This window comes from Arabidopsis thaliana, chromosome 5, assembly GCF_000001735.4.
Source record: "Arabidopsis thaliana chromosome 5, partial sequence".
Taxonomy (NCBI): domain Eukaryota; kingdom Viridiplantae; phylum Streptophyta; class Magnoliopsida; order Brassicales; family Brassicaceae; genus Arabidopsis; species Arabidopsis thaliana.
The window spans coordinates 11,434,095-11,447,568 of NC_003076.8; the positions used below are offsets into that span (position 1 = coordinate 11,434,095).

Sequence of the window (13,474 nt, forward strand, 5' to 3'; positions counted from 1 at the left end):
ATTTCAAAAACTTTTGGATAAAGCCATCCTGGCGCAGGTTCTACAAATCTTTGGATAAAGCCATCCTAGCATAAGTACTACGACCAAACATAATAACAAAAAAAAAAAAAAAAATCCCTCCTCGAGTCCCTAGTCAAGCTCCTCGGATGGGCGGTTGCTCTCGGCAAGAAGGAGACTTCCGGATTGGTCAGTAACCCCCACCTCGTCGGCAAGAGACTCAACCGACCTATGACCACCCAGACTCAGAGGAGCGGGCTTGAGAAGCGGTTAATGTTAGCCTCGGCGTCGGCAAAATCCTTCAACCACTCATCGACTTGATCTTTCTCTCTCTCCAGAACCCCGCCCTCTTCAAGCGCCTTGATTAGCTGCGCATTGGCTTGCGCCTGGGATAGGTACATGAACTGGTCATTGACCTCATCAAGGAGTGACACTTTGTGCTCGACAGCTTTCAACTTACCGGTAAAGATTTCCGAAACCTCTCGCCTTGTCGTTTGAATGGCCCAAGCCACCTCTCTATCACGAAGTCCTCTCGTCTCGGCCAACATCTGTTTGAGACGGACGATCTCAGAATCCGCCTTGAGATTCTACTCGGCCATCTTGATGGCATTCTCTTTGTTTATAAAGGCCGCGTGCTCAGCCTCCTCCCTCTCCAGATTTGCCGTAGCAGCTTCGGAGAGCTCTTCATTTTTCTCCCGCTCGGCGACCTGAATCGGAGACTCCGCCTCGACTAATTTGTTACCCGCCTCCATATTGTTCCGCATAGCCAAATCGTACGAATGTACCATCAGGTTCATCGAGGCGACGACCTGAACAAGTGAAAGATAGGGTTACAATATCGGAACCGAAGACAAATTATGAATAATGAAACACATACCCGTAAGAAGTGAGATGTCATCTCGGCATACTTCCGAGATTCCGGAAGAGTATCTGGAGGAGGGAGCAGAGGACCTACGCATCCCCCGAGCAGATTAGCCAAGGCAATACGATCTTCAAAGATCGGGAGCGCTTTCTCCTCCTCGGGACCATAAGTCTTCTTCTTCTTCTTCTTCATCTTGTTAGACGATTCATCGTCAATCCAAACGCGTTTATCTGCCGCTTTATCGCTCGCAGGTAACGCCACAACCGCCTCGGGTGCAGCAGTAGGCGGATCAGCTTCCTGAGCTTCAACGGGCGCCGTATCAATCGGCGCGGAAGCATCAGGAACAACTTCCCCGTCTCGGGTCGCCTCGGGAGCGGCCTACGGTGAAATCAGTCCCGCGTCGGCAAGGCGTTTCTCCTCCGCCAAACGCCTCTCCTTATCCTCTTTCTTTTTCGCGTAAACCTACCGCAACGTAAGCTTTGTTGACTGCATATCTACGAAAAATTGGGTACGGTGATTTGATGATTCCGAACTAGAAGGACAAGAAACACCGTGAAGAAGACGAAGCGCTCGTTCAACTCGCTCCCAAGAGAAATGCTTCAACCATTCGCACTTCCGAGCCGATAACGCGTGAAAAGCTGAAAGAAAATCGTCTGGGATTGGCTTGAGAACTTGAGGGTGCGTTCTCATCTAAGAAGCTAAAACTACAGTTAGAAAAAGAAGGTAAAACCGCATCGGGCACAAAATTCCCCATCTCGTTAGAACCAACCCGAGGAGGTCTTCGTGAACAGCGTCCTCGATGGCTACAAAGAAAAAGTGATCTGTATATGGCTCATCCTTGCTCGGGAACCCATCAATAACTTTCCTACCCTTAGCAGGAGAAATGTAATACCGATCCACTTCGGATTTGGGAACCTGCCAAATCTCAAGAAGATTTCTCAAATGAGCAAGCGTTATGTCAGTTTCAGACTCATAACTCTGAATCAAAATCCCGACCACATGTCTCAAGGAACGCATCGTGATATGGGAGAGGGCAATCTGGTACGATGTCACGTACTCCAAAACCAGCCTCGGGACTGGCAACCACAAAAAACAACTATAGAAGAATCCTTCATACAGAGTATAAAAACCCGCAGGGGGGTTGTCGGCTCGCTCATCGGGGCTCGGCACACGCAAATTGACTTCACCAAGACCAAATCGGGATCTCAGATCCGAAAAGGACCGCTCGGTGCATAACGTTGAGCCGGGGGGATCCGGCATTATCGCCCTCTTATTCTTCTTCCTCCTCTTCTCTCGGCTTTCTCAAAAGCCCTCTGCTCGTTGAGACGCAGAATGTCTTCGGTCTCATTCGGGCCGAAATAAAGAATGTCCTCAATCTTTATCGTCGGCATTAAGGGCTCGGGTACATCTCGCCAATTGGACGTCTCAGCTTTGTCGGTCGTCGGGACAAGGGGCCTCCGGACGAGAGGCGACTCGGGATCATCGGGAAAATCCAATTCTCAAGCAATATCGGCATTGGTATCCTCCCAAGCCGTGAAAGCGATCATCTGCTCGGGAACACTCGAAGAAGATACAACATCTTCCTCAGAAGACATCCAAACTTTTCTCCGTTTGTAGATGGGGGAAGGTCATCTGGATGGTTCGAATCACTGGAATCGGCGAGAGAGGCGCTCGGGATCGAAAGAGACTGGCTAGAACTCATTTTCGGCTCGGTATGCTCGACAAGATGAGAAACAACCAGAAAACAAGGAATTTCTAAACCGGCAAAATAAAAAAATAACATAGAAACGGCGGACCTTCACCGGAAAAGAGAGAACAATAGAAATATCAAAATCAAAGAGAAAGAAGCAAACCTTGTTTCTTTTCTTCGAAAACTTCAAATGAGCTCCTAAAGGAATGGCTCGCCGTATATATAGAGTTTTTGGAGGCGCGTCGGGTCCGCAGCAAGTAAATAAAACGCGTTGAAGCGCGTGGGCTCAGCAGAAGGAGACACCCGCGTGACCCTCGGGAATAAGCGAGAAACGTTTCCACTTCTCAAAAATAGTCGGCGGCACGCAACGGAAGTTTGACCGTCTAGGAAGATGAAGCGACAAAGTTAGGCCTAAGAAGACGAACAGTCGGCTCGAGAATCCATTCATGAAGCTCATCGTCTTTCCGCCAAGTCAATGAGCTGGGGGGCAAACTGTTGGGGTCGGATTCCACCCAGGTAACCGAGCCAACCCTAATCAATGCCTTGGAGATCATGTCGAAGAACCATCCCGGCCGGGCCTCAAAACACCTTGGAGATCATGTCGAGGAACCATCCCGAGGCAACATCGAGAACGCCTCGGAGCATCACCACAAGGATTCCCCGACCCGGTCTCGAAGTGCCTCGATGCCAACACCTGAAAATCATCCCGAGGCAGGTTTCAAGACGCCTCGGGGGCACATCATTCGACTAGCGCGGCCCGAGCCGCTTAGCAACGACTCGAGGGCAGCTCAACCCGGCTCGAAAGAACTTCGGATTGGGTCAAAAAACCTTCAAAAAAAGACTTAACCAATATAAGATCAAACATACCATTTCCGAAAAACCCGCAAGAGATATTGGAGAATCTCCGAAGATATCACCGAATATAGAAGTCCCCAAAATCTTCGGAAGATAAAGGCAATCTCCTTCGCCAACTCTAAGATAAAGAGAAATCTTCCGAGAATATCGCGAGAAGCGATCCGCCAAAACCCTATATAAAGCACCTCTGAGGACAAACAAGGGGGACACGCACAAAAACGCTCTCAACTTCAGGCTATCAAAAACGCTCTGATTTTGAAGGCAAAACACTTATTTTCATATTTCTAAACACTTGTACGATCGAATCCTCATCATTTCAATAATATAACTAAGAACACCATCCGCGGTAATCAACAATTCTGTTGTTCTTTGAGAATCTCACAAAGATCCGTTCTTTGAAGAAACCCTTAGTACAATTTTCTCTTGTGCGAGTTTTGACTCTCAGAACCACCACTCGACTACATACTCGATGGCAAGCTTCAGAGTCTTCTCCATTCCGCACTTAACTACACACTCGAGCACAAGGAAGAAAAGAAGACTCCAGCTTATCACTCGACCTCTCACTCGACCACATGGGTCGAGTACAGTTCTTAATCCGTCCCAATACTGCGTCGTTTTGAGTATTAGGGTTTCAGAATATTTTGCTATAAGTAGCATGTACTTTACATTTTCGAGAACAAGTTTTTATCTAGTTTTATTCCGCATACACTGTGTTCTAGACCTTTTATAAACCGGATTTCTCTTTATCTATTCAGTATTCAGCATTTGTTCTTGATTTCGTTTACTGTTGTTCATCTTGTTATCATTTTGCTATTACTCTGTTGTTATCATGTTTTCATTCCATTCAACGTTTATGCTTTCTACAATGATGTCTGAGTAGTGAATAGGTTTCTAAGGATGGGTTAAAGTAGTGTAGAATTCTTAGTATGCTAGGTAGTTGAGTTTGATTGATAGATCCCTTCAGGATTAGTTGTTCTTAATGCCTATTGCTTTCTGATCAACTGGAATTTGAGCCCAGACATTTCCGCGCCCAAAAGGTGTTCGATGAAATGGCTGAACCACTAATTCCAGAGATTCGTGACGCTATACCAAGGTATTAGTTGCAGGGAGCGTTTTGGCTTTAACTTGTTGATTCGTAATGCCTGTTAGGTTAGCTCTCGTCAATGGTGATTGAGTCTGGGACTAGGTTAACTTGAGGGTCTCTGTTGCTGTGGCACTTAGATTCGGTTAATGAACTTGTTGTCTAAGGATAATTTATTGAGCATGTCAATCACCTGTAAACTAAGGAAACGAAACTACTCAATTACCCCATCCTCGGGAATTCTTTATCTGATTGATTTTATTGTTTACTCTACTGTTGTTTACTGCATCTTGTCATCTGTTGCTTAGTTTCTGCAATTTTTTCCTGTTACTCGACCTGATACTCGACCACCCAGTTGTCTGGCAACAGACTGTGCAGTCGAGTGTCTCTGTTTCGTTTACTACCTGTTACTCGACCAACTCACTCGACCACACCTAGTGCTCTGTAACGAGCTGTGTTGGTCGAGTGCTTTTATTATTCTGCTTGAATTTCTGTTTTCTGCATGTTCACTTAGGACTGCTAGAACACACCAAAACCTGTTATTGCTTGGCTTGACTTAGTGACTTCTGATCACATCTTGATTGTAAGCATCACACCCGTTTGGATTGACAACCTTAAGTACTACAACGACATGATAATGCTTTAGGATTAATTGATCTTAAAAACCTATTATCATCAATAGATCTTTAAGTCTTGAAAATGATCCATTTAGATCTTGTGAGGATAACGAAGATTTTCTGGGTCCCGAAGTACCTTATATGAATGCTATCGGTGGACTTATGTATCTTGCAAATTGTACTAGACCAGATATTGCTTTTGCTATTAATTTGCTTGCAAGGTACAATTCATCCCTTACACGAAGGCATTGGAATGGGATAAAGCACATCTTCCGTTATTGATATGAGTCAAATTTCCCTAATGACTACTCTCTCAAATAAAGAGATTGTTATAGCACTTAGGGATCGAATTCCACAAAGTTCTCGGATCACACAATAGATTAACAGTTTTGAATAAAGCTAAACAGAAAGTATTATAAAAGTAAAAGACAAGAAATCAATTAAAATTGGTTGTAGATTCAGATGATTAAGATGTCGGGTTTAGAAAATTCTCAGGAGATATCAGAATAGTAGATCTAGCAGTAAATTAGGAATATTATCGAACCATTCTAGAACACAAATCACTAATATAAAGTAACCGGTGGTATTCCGCGAAACTCACTATGCTTAATAGTATTGATCCCAACTCTCTTGTAAATCCCTAGAACTAAGCAAGCATTATAATCAGGTTTGATAAGTTTACCTAAGTAATGGACTCTAGCACGCATCTAAATACTAGGCTCATCTAAAATAGTTCCATTATTAGATACCTATGGTGGGCATACCTAATAACCTAAAATCAAGTTCTAGCTATTTACTCTAGAACTAACTAGAACTAGCATTAAGAATAATCAAAAATGAAGAATTCTAAATATATTATCCTAACAGGGTTTTTGATTTACTAATTCATCCAAATCCCTAATAAGAATCCCTAAACCCAACAAAAGAACTACTCAAGCATGATCATAGAAGAACAAAACATGATTGAATAAGAAATCAATGATGGAATGAAGAAGAGAAAAGAGTTTAGAAGAATCTTCTCTAAAGGGAGTCTCCACAGGGTTTTGCTTCCAAGAATAAAAAAGATAATCAGAGTTAGGTCTAAACAATGACCTTTAAAACTATATATATATATATATATATATATATATATGACCTAAAACGTGCAAGGACTTCTTTAAAAATAGGAGAAAGTTCTGGGCCGAATTTGGAAATCTTCAAAACATCAATAAGTTGCGCAATTCACTTGTCGTCAGGTATTGGTGTCGCTCGACACCGGGGGTTGTGTCGATCGACACCTACGTCAATTTTCGTCTCCGGATTGCTGCCGCAACTTAAGTTGTCTGTTTTGCTCCAGAATGCTCCATAATCTTCAAATGCATCCCAAACATGTAAAGACCTGAAAAAGACTAGAAAAGACTCTACAAATAACAAAATGACTCTAAAAACTATACCTAAATCATAGCTAAAAGCAGAGAAAATCGAGGTATATCAGTTATCTTCAAGGTACTATTAATTTTGGATTATATTATCCTAGAAACCCCGAGTTTGGTCAAGTTGGTTTTGCAGATGCAGATCTGCAAACCGGATATGTTTTTACCATTGGTGGAACTGGAATCTCGTGGCGTTCTCAAAAGCTGACTATAGTCGCCATGACTAATCATATTCAAGAAACTAGTGGATTAGTCATCAAAAGAGAGCCAACAAGAATATATGAAGATAATGCTGCATGTGTTGCTCAAATCAAAGAAGGCTATATCAAGAGCGACAGAACAAAGCATATCCCTCCACGATTCTCTTCTCATACACTCAAGAACTAGAGAAGAACAAGGAAGTAGAAGTGCAATACATTCGTTCAAGTGACAATGCAGCAGATCTATTCAAAAAGACGCTTCCAACTTCGACATTTAGAAAGCATGTTCAAAGTATTGGAATGCGTCATCTACGAGACCTGTGAAGTTTCTTCCAGGGAGAGTTACGTCACTGTACTCTTTTTCCTTTGTCATGGTTTTTATCCCAAAGGGTTTTTCTATGACATGGTTTTTAACGAGGCAGTACGTAACTCATCAAAAGTGATGGATATTCAAGGGGGAGTGTTATAAACTGGATAAATATGGATGTGATTATCCATCACTCATCTCTATCTATAAGATATGGATGATGCTTATCTCCATCCATTACTTCTTCCTTAAGCTATGGATGATGTTTATCCATTAATTCCCCTCTAAGATATGGATTATGTTTATCCATTACTTCCTCCCTAAGATATGGATGATGTTTATCCATTACTTCTTCCCTAAATAATTTACTTCCTAGCTAAGTAAACTCTTCTATATATAGTTCGTTTCATTCATTTGTAAGTTACAAAGGAAAGAGAAGAGAAAGAGAAAGCAATAAGAAAACTCTTGTTTTGAGTTGTACTCTCTCTAGTCCTCATTCTTCTTTCTTATTTTAATCTTTTATAACAACCATAAATTTTCATCATAAAATAAAATTCACAACTAATCCAATCAATTCAAAACCTTCAAATAAAGGAAAATCCTCAAAAAAGCTTGCGGCTTATTTACTCCCCATACACGATATTAACCCATTTTCCATACCACTATATAAAGAACCAACGAGATTTCTTTCATCACCACTCACATTACCATTAGCTTTAAAGACGTCCGCCCCTACACCAAAACATGAAGAGTTCAAGTCAAAGTTCTTCATTCCTGGAAATAATATACACAAAAGACTAGTGAAACACTTGAACTCATTTTCTCTAATGAACAGGTAATCTATATTTAATTTTTATTGGCTCTTTATATTGTTTCCTTCATTTGTTGATAATGATTGAAAGTTAATCTATGTTGCAGAACAAAAAAATCCACGCCACAGTTAGGACAGACTTGGTATCAAGACATGTTAATAAGCTAACTGTTGGCAGTGGGTGTTTGTTGAGATGTTTACTCTCAACTATGCTGGCGGTCAATTAAGGCCAACTAATCATCTGTACAAGATGACATTAACCAATGGAACCACTGTAATGGGATCTGAACCTGTATTTGATTCTATGTTTCTATCATTGGCAAAGTTTCAGAAAATCCAGAATGGAGAGTTTAATCCATATATATTAGTTGGTAAATCTCTATTAAAAAAGTTATAATTCTCTTCGAAATTTCTGTTCTTATTTCATTTAAACTAACACCTTTTTTTTGTTATAGATGTCATTGTTCTGATTGTTTCTCTAGGAGAGCTGCAGAACTTAGAAGCAAATAACAAACACACAACCAAACTCGAATTTGAAATTCGTGATGAAACGTTTGTTTTCAGCGTTTATATTTTCTACATTAACCATAACTCTAAGCCGTATATTAAACTTCATCTCACCAATCAATTTTTTTACGTCCCATAGTGATGAGAGGATTGACGGTACTTTGTGGGGTACATTTGCTGAACAGATTTTTAGGGCATGTCAAAATTCTAATCGTGGAATGGTGATTTGCATTCTCAGATTTGTGAAAATCAAATCTTCCAAAGGTATATCTAATTCATTCTCGGCTTCCTCTCTTATGGTTCAATGAATTGCTATTAATATACGGCTCTATTATACTAGGTGTAAGGACTCTATCAAATTCCTTTGATGTTACTCAAGTGCATGTCAATCCGCCTTTCTCTGGAGCTGTTTTTTTCCAAGAGGCATAAGTGAAGTATTTAGTGTTTTTCAGCAAGTTTAAAAATGTTTACTTATTGGAAAATCTATTGGTGCTTACTGTAATTGATTGTTACAGACTACCCTCTTATGGCCTCAATCTCATCTCCCGCGAGAGGCAGCCAAGGTGGAAAATGGTTGTTCACAAAGATGTTGATTTCCTTGATTATCTAAGGAAATCAATTTCTGACTTGAAGTGTTCAATTGAGGTATGATTCATATCACCTCTATCAAATAAGCAATTCTATTTAACCCTTCATGTCATCTCTTTAATATAATTCAAAAAACGTGATAGCTTTTTTTAGATTGGAAAGTTTAGGGTTTTATGTAATGTGTATGTAATTGACACGGATTGGGCATGATATTACATTAGTTGTAAGACTTGCAACAAGAAAGTAAATCATATCTATGCTGGAGTCCATGGTGTGAATAACAAGGGGAAAAACTAAGGTTTTGGTGTGCCACTTGCAAAACTGTGGTCACTAATGTCATCCCAAGGTAATAACAATCAATCCATGGTTTTAGTTAAACTATTTCATTACTCATTTTGGTTAAACTATTTCATTACTCATTTTGTGTAAATTTGTGTTACAAGTTTATGCTTTACGCTAATGTTATGGACAATCTTGGAGAGGCAAGGTTTCTCTTATTTGATTCAGTTTGCTCTGAACTCATTGGCGAGTCAGTCGCATCTATTCTCGATGGATCACTCGATGATGTAGGTTCTCTATGTTTATTAACACAAATAGAAGCGGTGTAAACTGAATAGATCCTATACTGATTGTAATATACATTTTTCCTTCTTAGGTTGTGGACCCTGAGAATTTGCTAGGGCCAGTTAAAAACTTAATTGGAAAGACCTTTCTCTTCTTGGTGAAGGTTGAAACGAACATATATCAGATGGAAAGGAAGACTACAAAGTTTAAAAAGTTCTTTGCAAGGTTGAAAAAGAACACATACCATATTTTGCTGATATGGTGAATCTTGCCTCTATTGTGTCAGCTGATCAGGTTAGCTAAATCAAACATTATCTAAAATTTAGTTGCCCGTGTATTGACAATTGGAAACTGATATGCTAAACGATTCTTTCCCAAAGGCACAACTCATGTTAGAGAATAGCCACGACACATCAGACTCCGGTACTCCTTCTTCCATGGTACTGCTGATGAATCCTCCACCTCTAAGAAGATATGTGTTGAACCCATTGACTTGGAAAAGTCAAACCTAGAATTCGGACTCACCTCTCAACACGCACAACTAGGAGATCCTAGCGGAAAGGATAGGGATGAAAATCAAAGTGAAACCTTTTGAATTTATTTGTGAAAGTTAGAGAGTGATCACTCCTTCTTCTCAACTTTGACCTTCACAACCACGTCCTTCTTTTCATACTGAACGCTGCTCCTCAAACTTGGTACTCCAGTCTCCACGCCTTTGGTCATCATGTTGGACTGTTTTTGTTTGGTTTTAGTTTTACTAGATTTTGATTTGTTATAATAAGTTCTCTATTCGTAGACATCTATTTCATGAGATTATTGCTTTAATAAAGTTTACTGTTTTTGCATAATATTTTGTACTACTTATATTCCAAGTTCCTATTGTTACACTAATTAGCTAAGGTTATTTAGTTAGAACAGAAAGTTAGACCAACTTGGAAATATAATCACTAATATGAATCCCATTAAAGTAGTTCTAATTTCAATTAAAAACAAATTATTGAATTGGAAACTGTACCTAGTGTAAGGACTTATACTTCACATGGTATGTAAGCTCACAAAGGGCAGTTTCCCAACTTCATCTCCAGTATACTCTTCCTGAGAATAATAAAGTTCAGAGTATGAAGAACTGTAGATAACAGAGAAAGCAAACTTTTGATTACGTCTTATACATATCAGTTCTACATTCAACCATCATGTCATCAATAAAACGCCTGTACTCATCCAAGATTTTGGTTTTGTTCAACTCATGCCAGGTTTTACCGACTATTTCATCAAAGCCAAAGACTTGATTATGACTAACAAAAGTTTTTTGCCTGACAGATCATAGTTTCTAACAATTATTAATCTCAAAAATTCGTGGGTTTTAGTGTTTTCATCGGAAATAACAAGCAGACAATAACATAGAGTTCTGAACAAAATAATTACAATAACATGAAGCCTAATGATGGATTAAAAAATGAAATATATGGAAAGTGCTAGAAGCGTACTAATAAGCAGTAAACATTGTTAAATTAATCATTACATGTGTCTTCAATTTAGTACCCAAAATATTTCACCGGACTTTTCTCATACTTAAGCTACTTATACAGATAATTAGTAAGAAAACATCTATTGTTAAACATACCAGATCTGAAGCATTCCTTGAAATATTGGTGGTACGAATAAGAGAGTTTATTGTTCTTTGTGCAAGTTATTTTTCCTCTCTGATCAAGTTTAGCTGGCTGAATAAAACAATTTGTGAACTTATGATAATGGTAATCACAGCCTAACAGCATCATATGCATTTACTTTTCATTGTCTTTACAAAACTGGACTATCACAAGTTTGTATTAATCAAGAATCACTTTATGTTGTTGATATTCTAATTCATACATTACTTTAACATAAATTATCCCAGCAGTCCATAACAAAGGCAACAAATAAACAAACAGAAAAGAAAGTACTCAAAAATGTAACACTTCAAAAGCCTAGGGAAAGAGAATCACCCACCATTTATAGAATATTGAAGTAGCTAGAGAGAATCAAGTTCAGGCATGTCAAATAGAGAAATTGCAGTCTTAATTTCATAATGTGATAAGGATACTACAAATAAAAAATAGATCATGGTTTCTAGCACCTGCATGACAGATCATCAAATATTAAAGTTTTGTTCACCTCATGAGAGGTTTTACTTACTATGTCTGATATGCATTTGACTTTATTATGACTAACAAAAGATCGTGACCTGGCAGATCATGGTTTCTAGCAAACCGCAGAAAATTTGATCAATCTGAAAAGGTATAAAATGTTATGAACAGATGTAGCCAAGTCATCACGTAACAAATTTTTTATTTAGAGTGATAATCTCAGAAATTTTATTTAGAGTGATAAGGTGATTTTAAGTTACATGAATATGAAGATTCTTTAAATATATCTCAGTCGGCAGCACTTGCATTTTTCTGCAACATATGAGATCAATGTGCCTTGCATCAAGAGTTTGAAATGTTCCTATACATCGTAAAACATAAACACTTTTAGTTGCAGTTTAGTGATGGAATAGACTAACATCAATAGAAACAGATTGGAAGTTGCTTAGTGTCTTTTACCATTACAGGCAGTGAGGTCACAAACAGGGCAACATATTAAGCTTTAAGCTACAAATCTGGAAAGAAAAAATTCGGCTATTTACCATGTTTATAGCCACCATTAAAAATAAATCAAATCATTAGGCTATCTACATATGTTAACCTATAAAATCTGAGCTATATGAAGTAATCGAGAATTCAATGATTCATGGGCCATGTGGTGCTGCAAATACGAATTTCCCATGTATGCTTGAAGGTAAATGTTCTAAACAATACCCAAAAAAACATCAGGATATTACCAAAGTTGGTAAGGATGGTTATCCCATCTATCGAAGGAGGATGACAAAAGACTATATTGAAAAGGGTGGTTTTAAATGTGATAATAGATATGTTGTCCCTTATAATAAGAAACTGTCACTTCGATATCAAGCTCATATCAACGTGCAATGGTGTAACCAGAGTGGTTCTTTCAAATACTTATTTAAGTATATCAACAAAGGTCTGGATCGTGTTGTATTTATTATTGAGCCAGCCAAATAGGATAAAACAACAGAGACTGCGACCCCTGGAGAACCTCCAAATTCTACTGAGAAAAAATAGGATGAAATCAAAGATTGGTTTGACTGTAGGTAATTGTTTAAACCGTCCCCCATTTCATATATTGGCATTAATTTTAATGTGATATTTACAAAATAATTTTCATATGTTTAGGTATGTATCCGCCTCGGAAGTTGTTTGGAGGATTTACAAATTTCCACTTCAGCAACGATCTACAACAGTTCAAAGATTATCTTTCCATTGTGAAGAGAAACAACCTGCTTACTTTTATCCAAACGCGGTTATTGAAGATGTCCTGGAACGTATAAGCAATGAAGATTCAATATTCATGTTTGGTTGACTTTGAATAGGAATAATACTGTTGGAAAAATGGTAAACATGCTAGAGAACTTCTATATTCACAAATCTCTGCCTATTTTACTTGGGATGGAAAGAATAAGCATTGGGTTAAGAGATGTAGAGGATTTTCTTTGGGGCGTATTAACTACGTGTGTAGGAAAATGGAAGACAAATACTATCTTCGAGTGCTTCTCAACATAGTCAGAGGGCCTATGAGTTATGAAGACATGAAGACATTTAATGGTGTCTTATATCCATCATTCAAAGAATCATGTTTTGCAAGAGAAATTTTGGATGAGGATCAAGTTTATATAGATGGTCTACTTAAAGCTAGTCAGTTCTGTTTTGGAGATTACTTGAGAATTTTTTTTGCTATGTTGCTTCTATCAAACTCTCTCGCAAGACCGGATCACGTATGGTCAGAAACATGATACCTTTTGGCAGAAGATATTGAGAACAAGAAAAGAGAAGACTATAACAATCCATGTATTCAATTTTTTTTTTAAACTGATTATTTTATAC

The 13,474-nt window shown here is 38.7% G+C and overlaps 7 pseudogenes across 7 annotated transcripts; 6 read left to right on the plus strand and 1 right to left on the minus strand.

Moving 5' to 3' along the window:
• Window positions 1-242: 242 nt before the first annotated feature.
• Window positions 243-2,119, minus strand: AT5G31752 (annotated as a pseudogene; the record flags this gene model as incomplete). Its single annotated transcript has 6 exons — window positions 243-383; window positions 458-545; window positions 589-806; window positions 875-1,237; window positions 1,625-1,935; window positions 1,990-2,119.
• Window positions 2,120-3,549: 1,430 nt separating this feature from the next.
• AT5G31842 lies at window positions 3,550-4,173 on the plus strand (annotated as a pseudogene; the record flags this gene model as incomplete). Its single annotated transcript has 1 exon — window positions 3,550-4,173.
• Window positions 4,174-5,160: 987 nt separating this feature from the next.
• AT5G31932 lies at window positions 5,161-5,382 on the plus strand (annotated as a pseudogene; the record flags this gene model as incomplete). The annotated part of the gene is made up of 1 exon: window positions 5,161-5,382.
• Window positions 5,383-6,618: 1,236 nt separating this feature from the next.
• AT5G32022 lies at window positions 6,619-7,038 on the plus strand (annotated as a pseudogene; the record flags this gene model as incomplete). The annotated part of the gene is made up of 1 exon: window positions 6,619-7,038.
• Window positions 7,039-7,715: 677 nt separating this feature from the next.
• On the plus strand, window positions 7,716-8,762 carry AT5G32112 (annotated as a pseudogene; the record flags this gene model as incomplete). The annotated part of the gene is made up of 1 exon: window positions 7,716-8,762.
• A 147-nt stretch (window positions 8,763-8,909) lies between these two features.
• AT5G30380 lies at window positions 8,910-10,086 on the plus strand (annotated as a pseudogene; the record flags this gene model as incomplete). Its single annotated transcript has 1 exon — window positions 8,910-10,086.
• Window positions 10,087-12,224: 2,138 nt separating this feature from the next.
• AT5G32037 lies at window positions 12,225-13,436 on the plus strand (annotated as a pseudogene; the record flags this gene model as incomplete). Its single annotated transcript has 1 exon — window positions 12,225-13,436.
• Window positions 13,437-13,474: the final 38 nt, after the last annotated feature.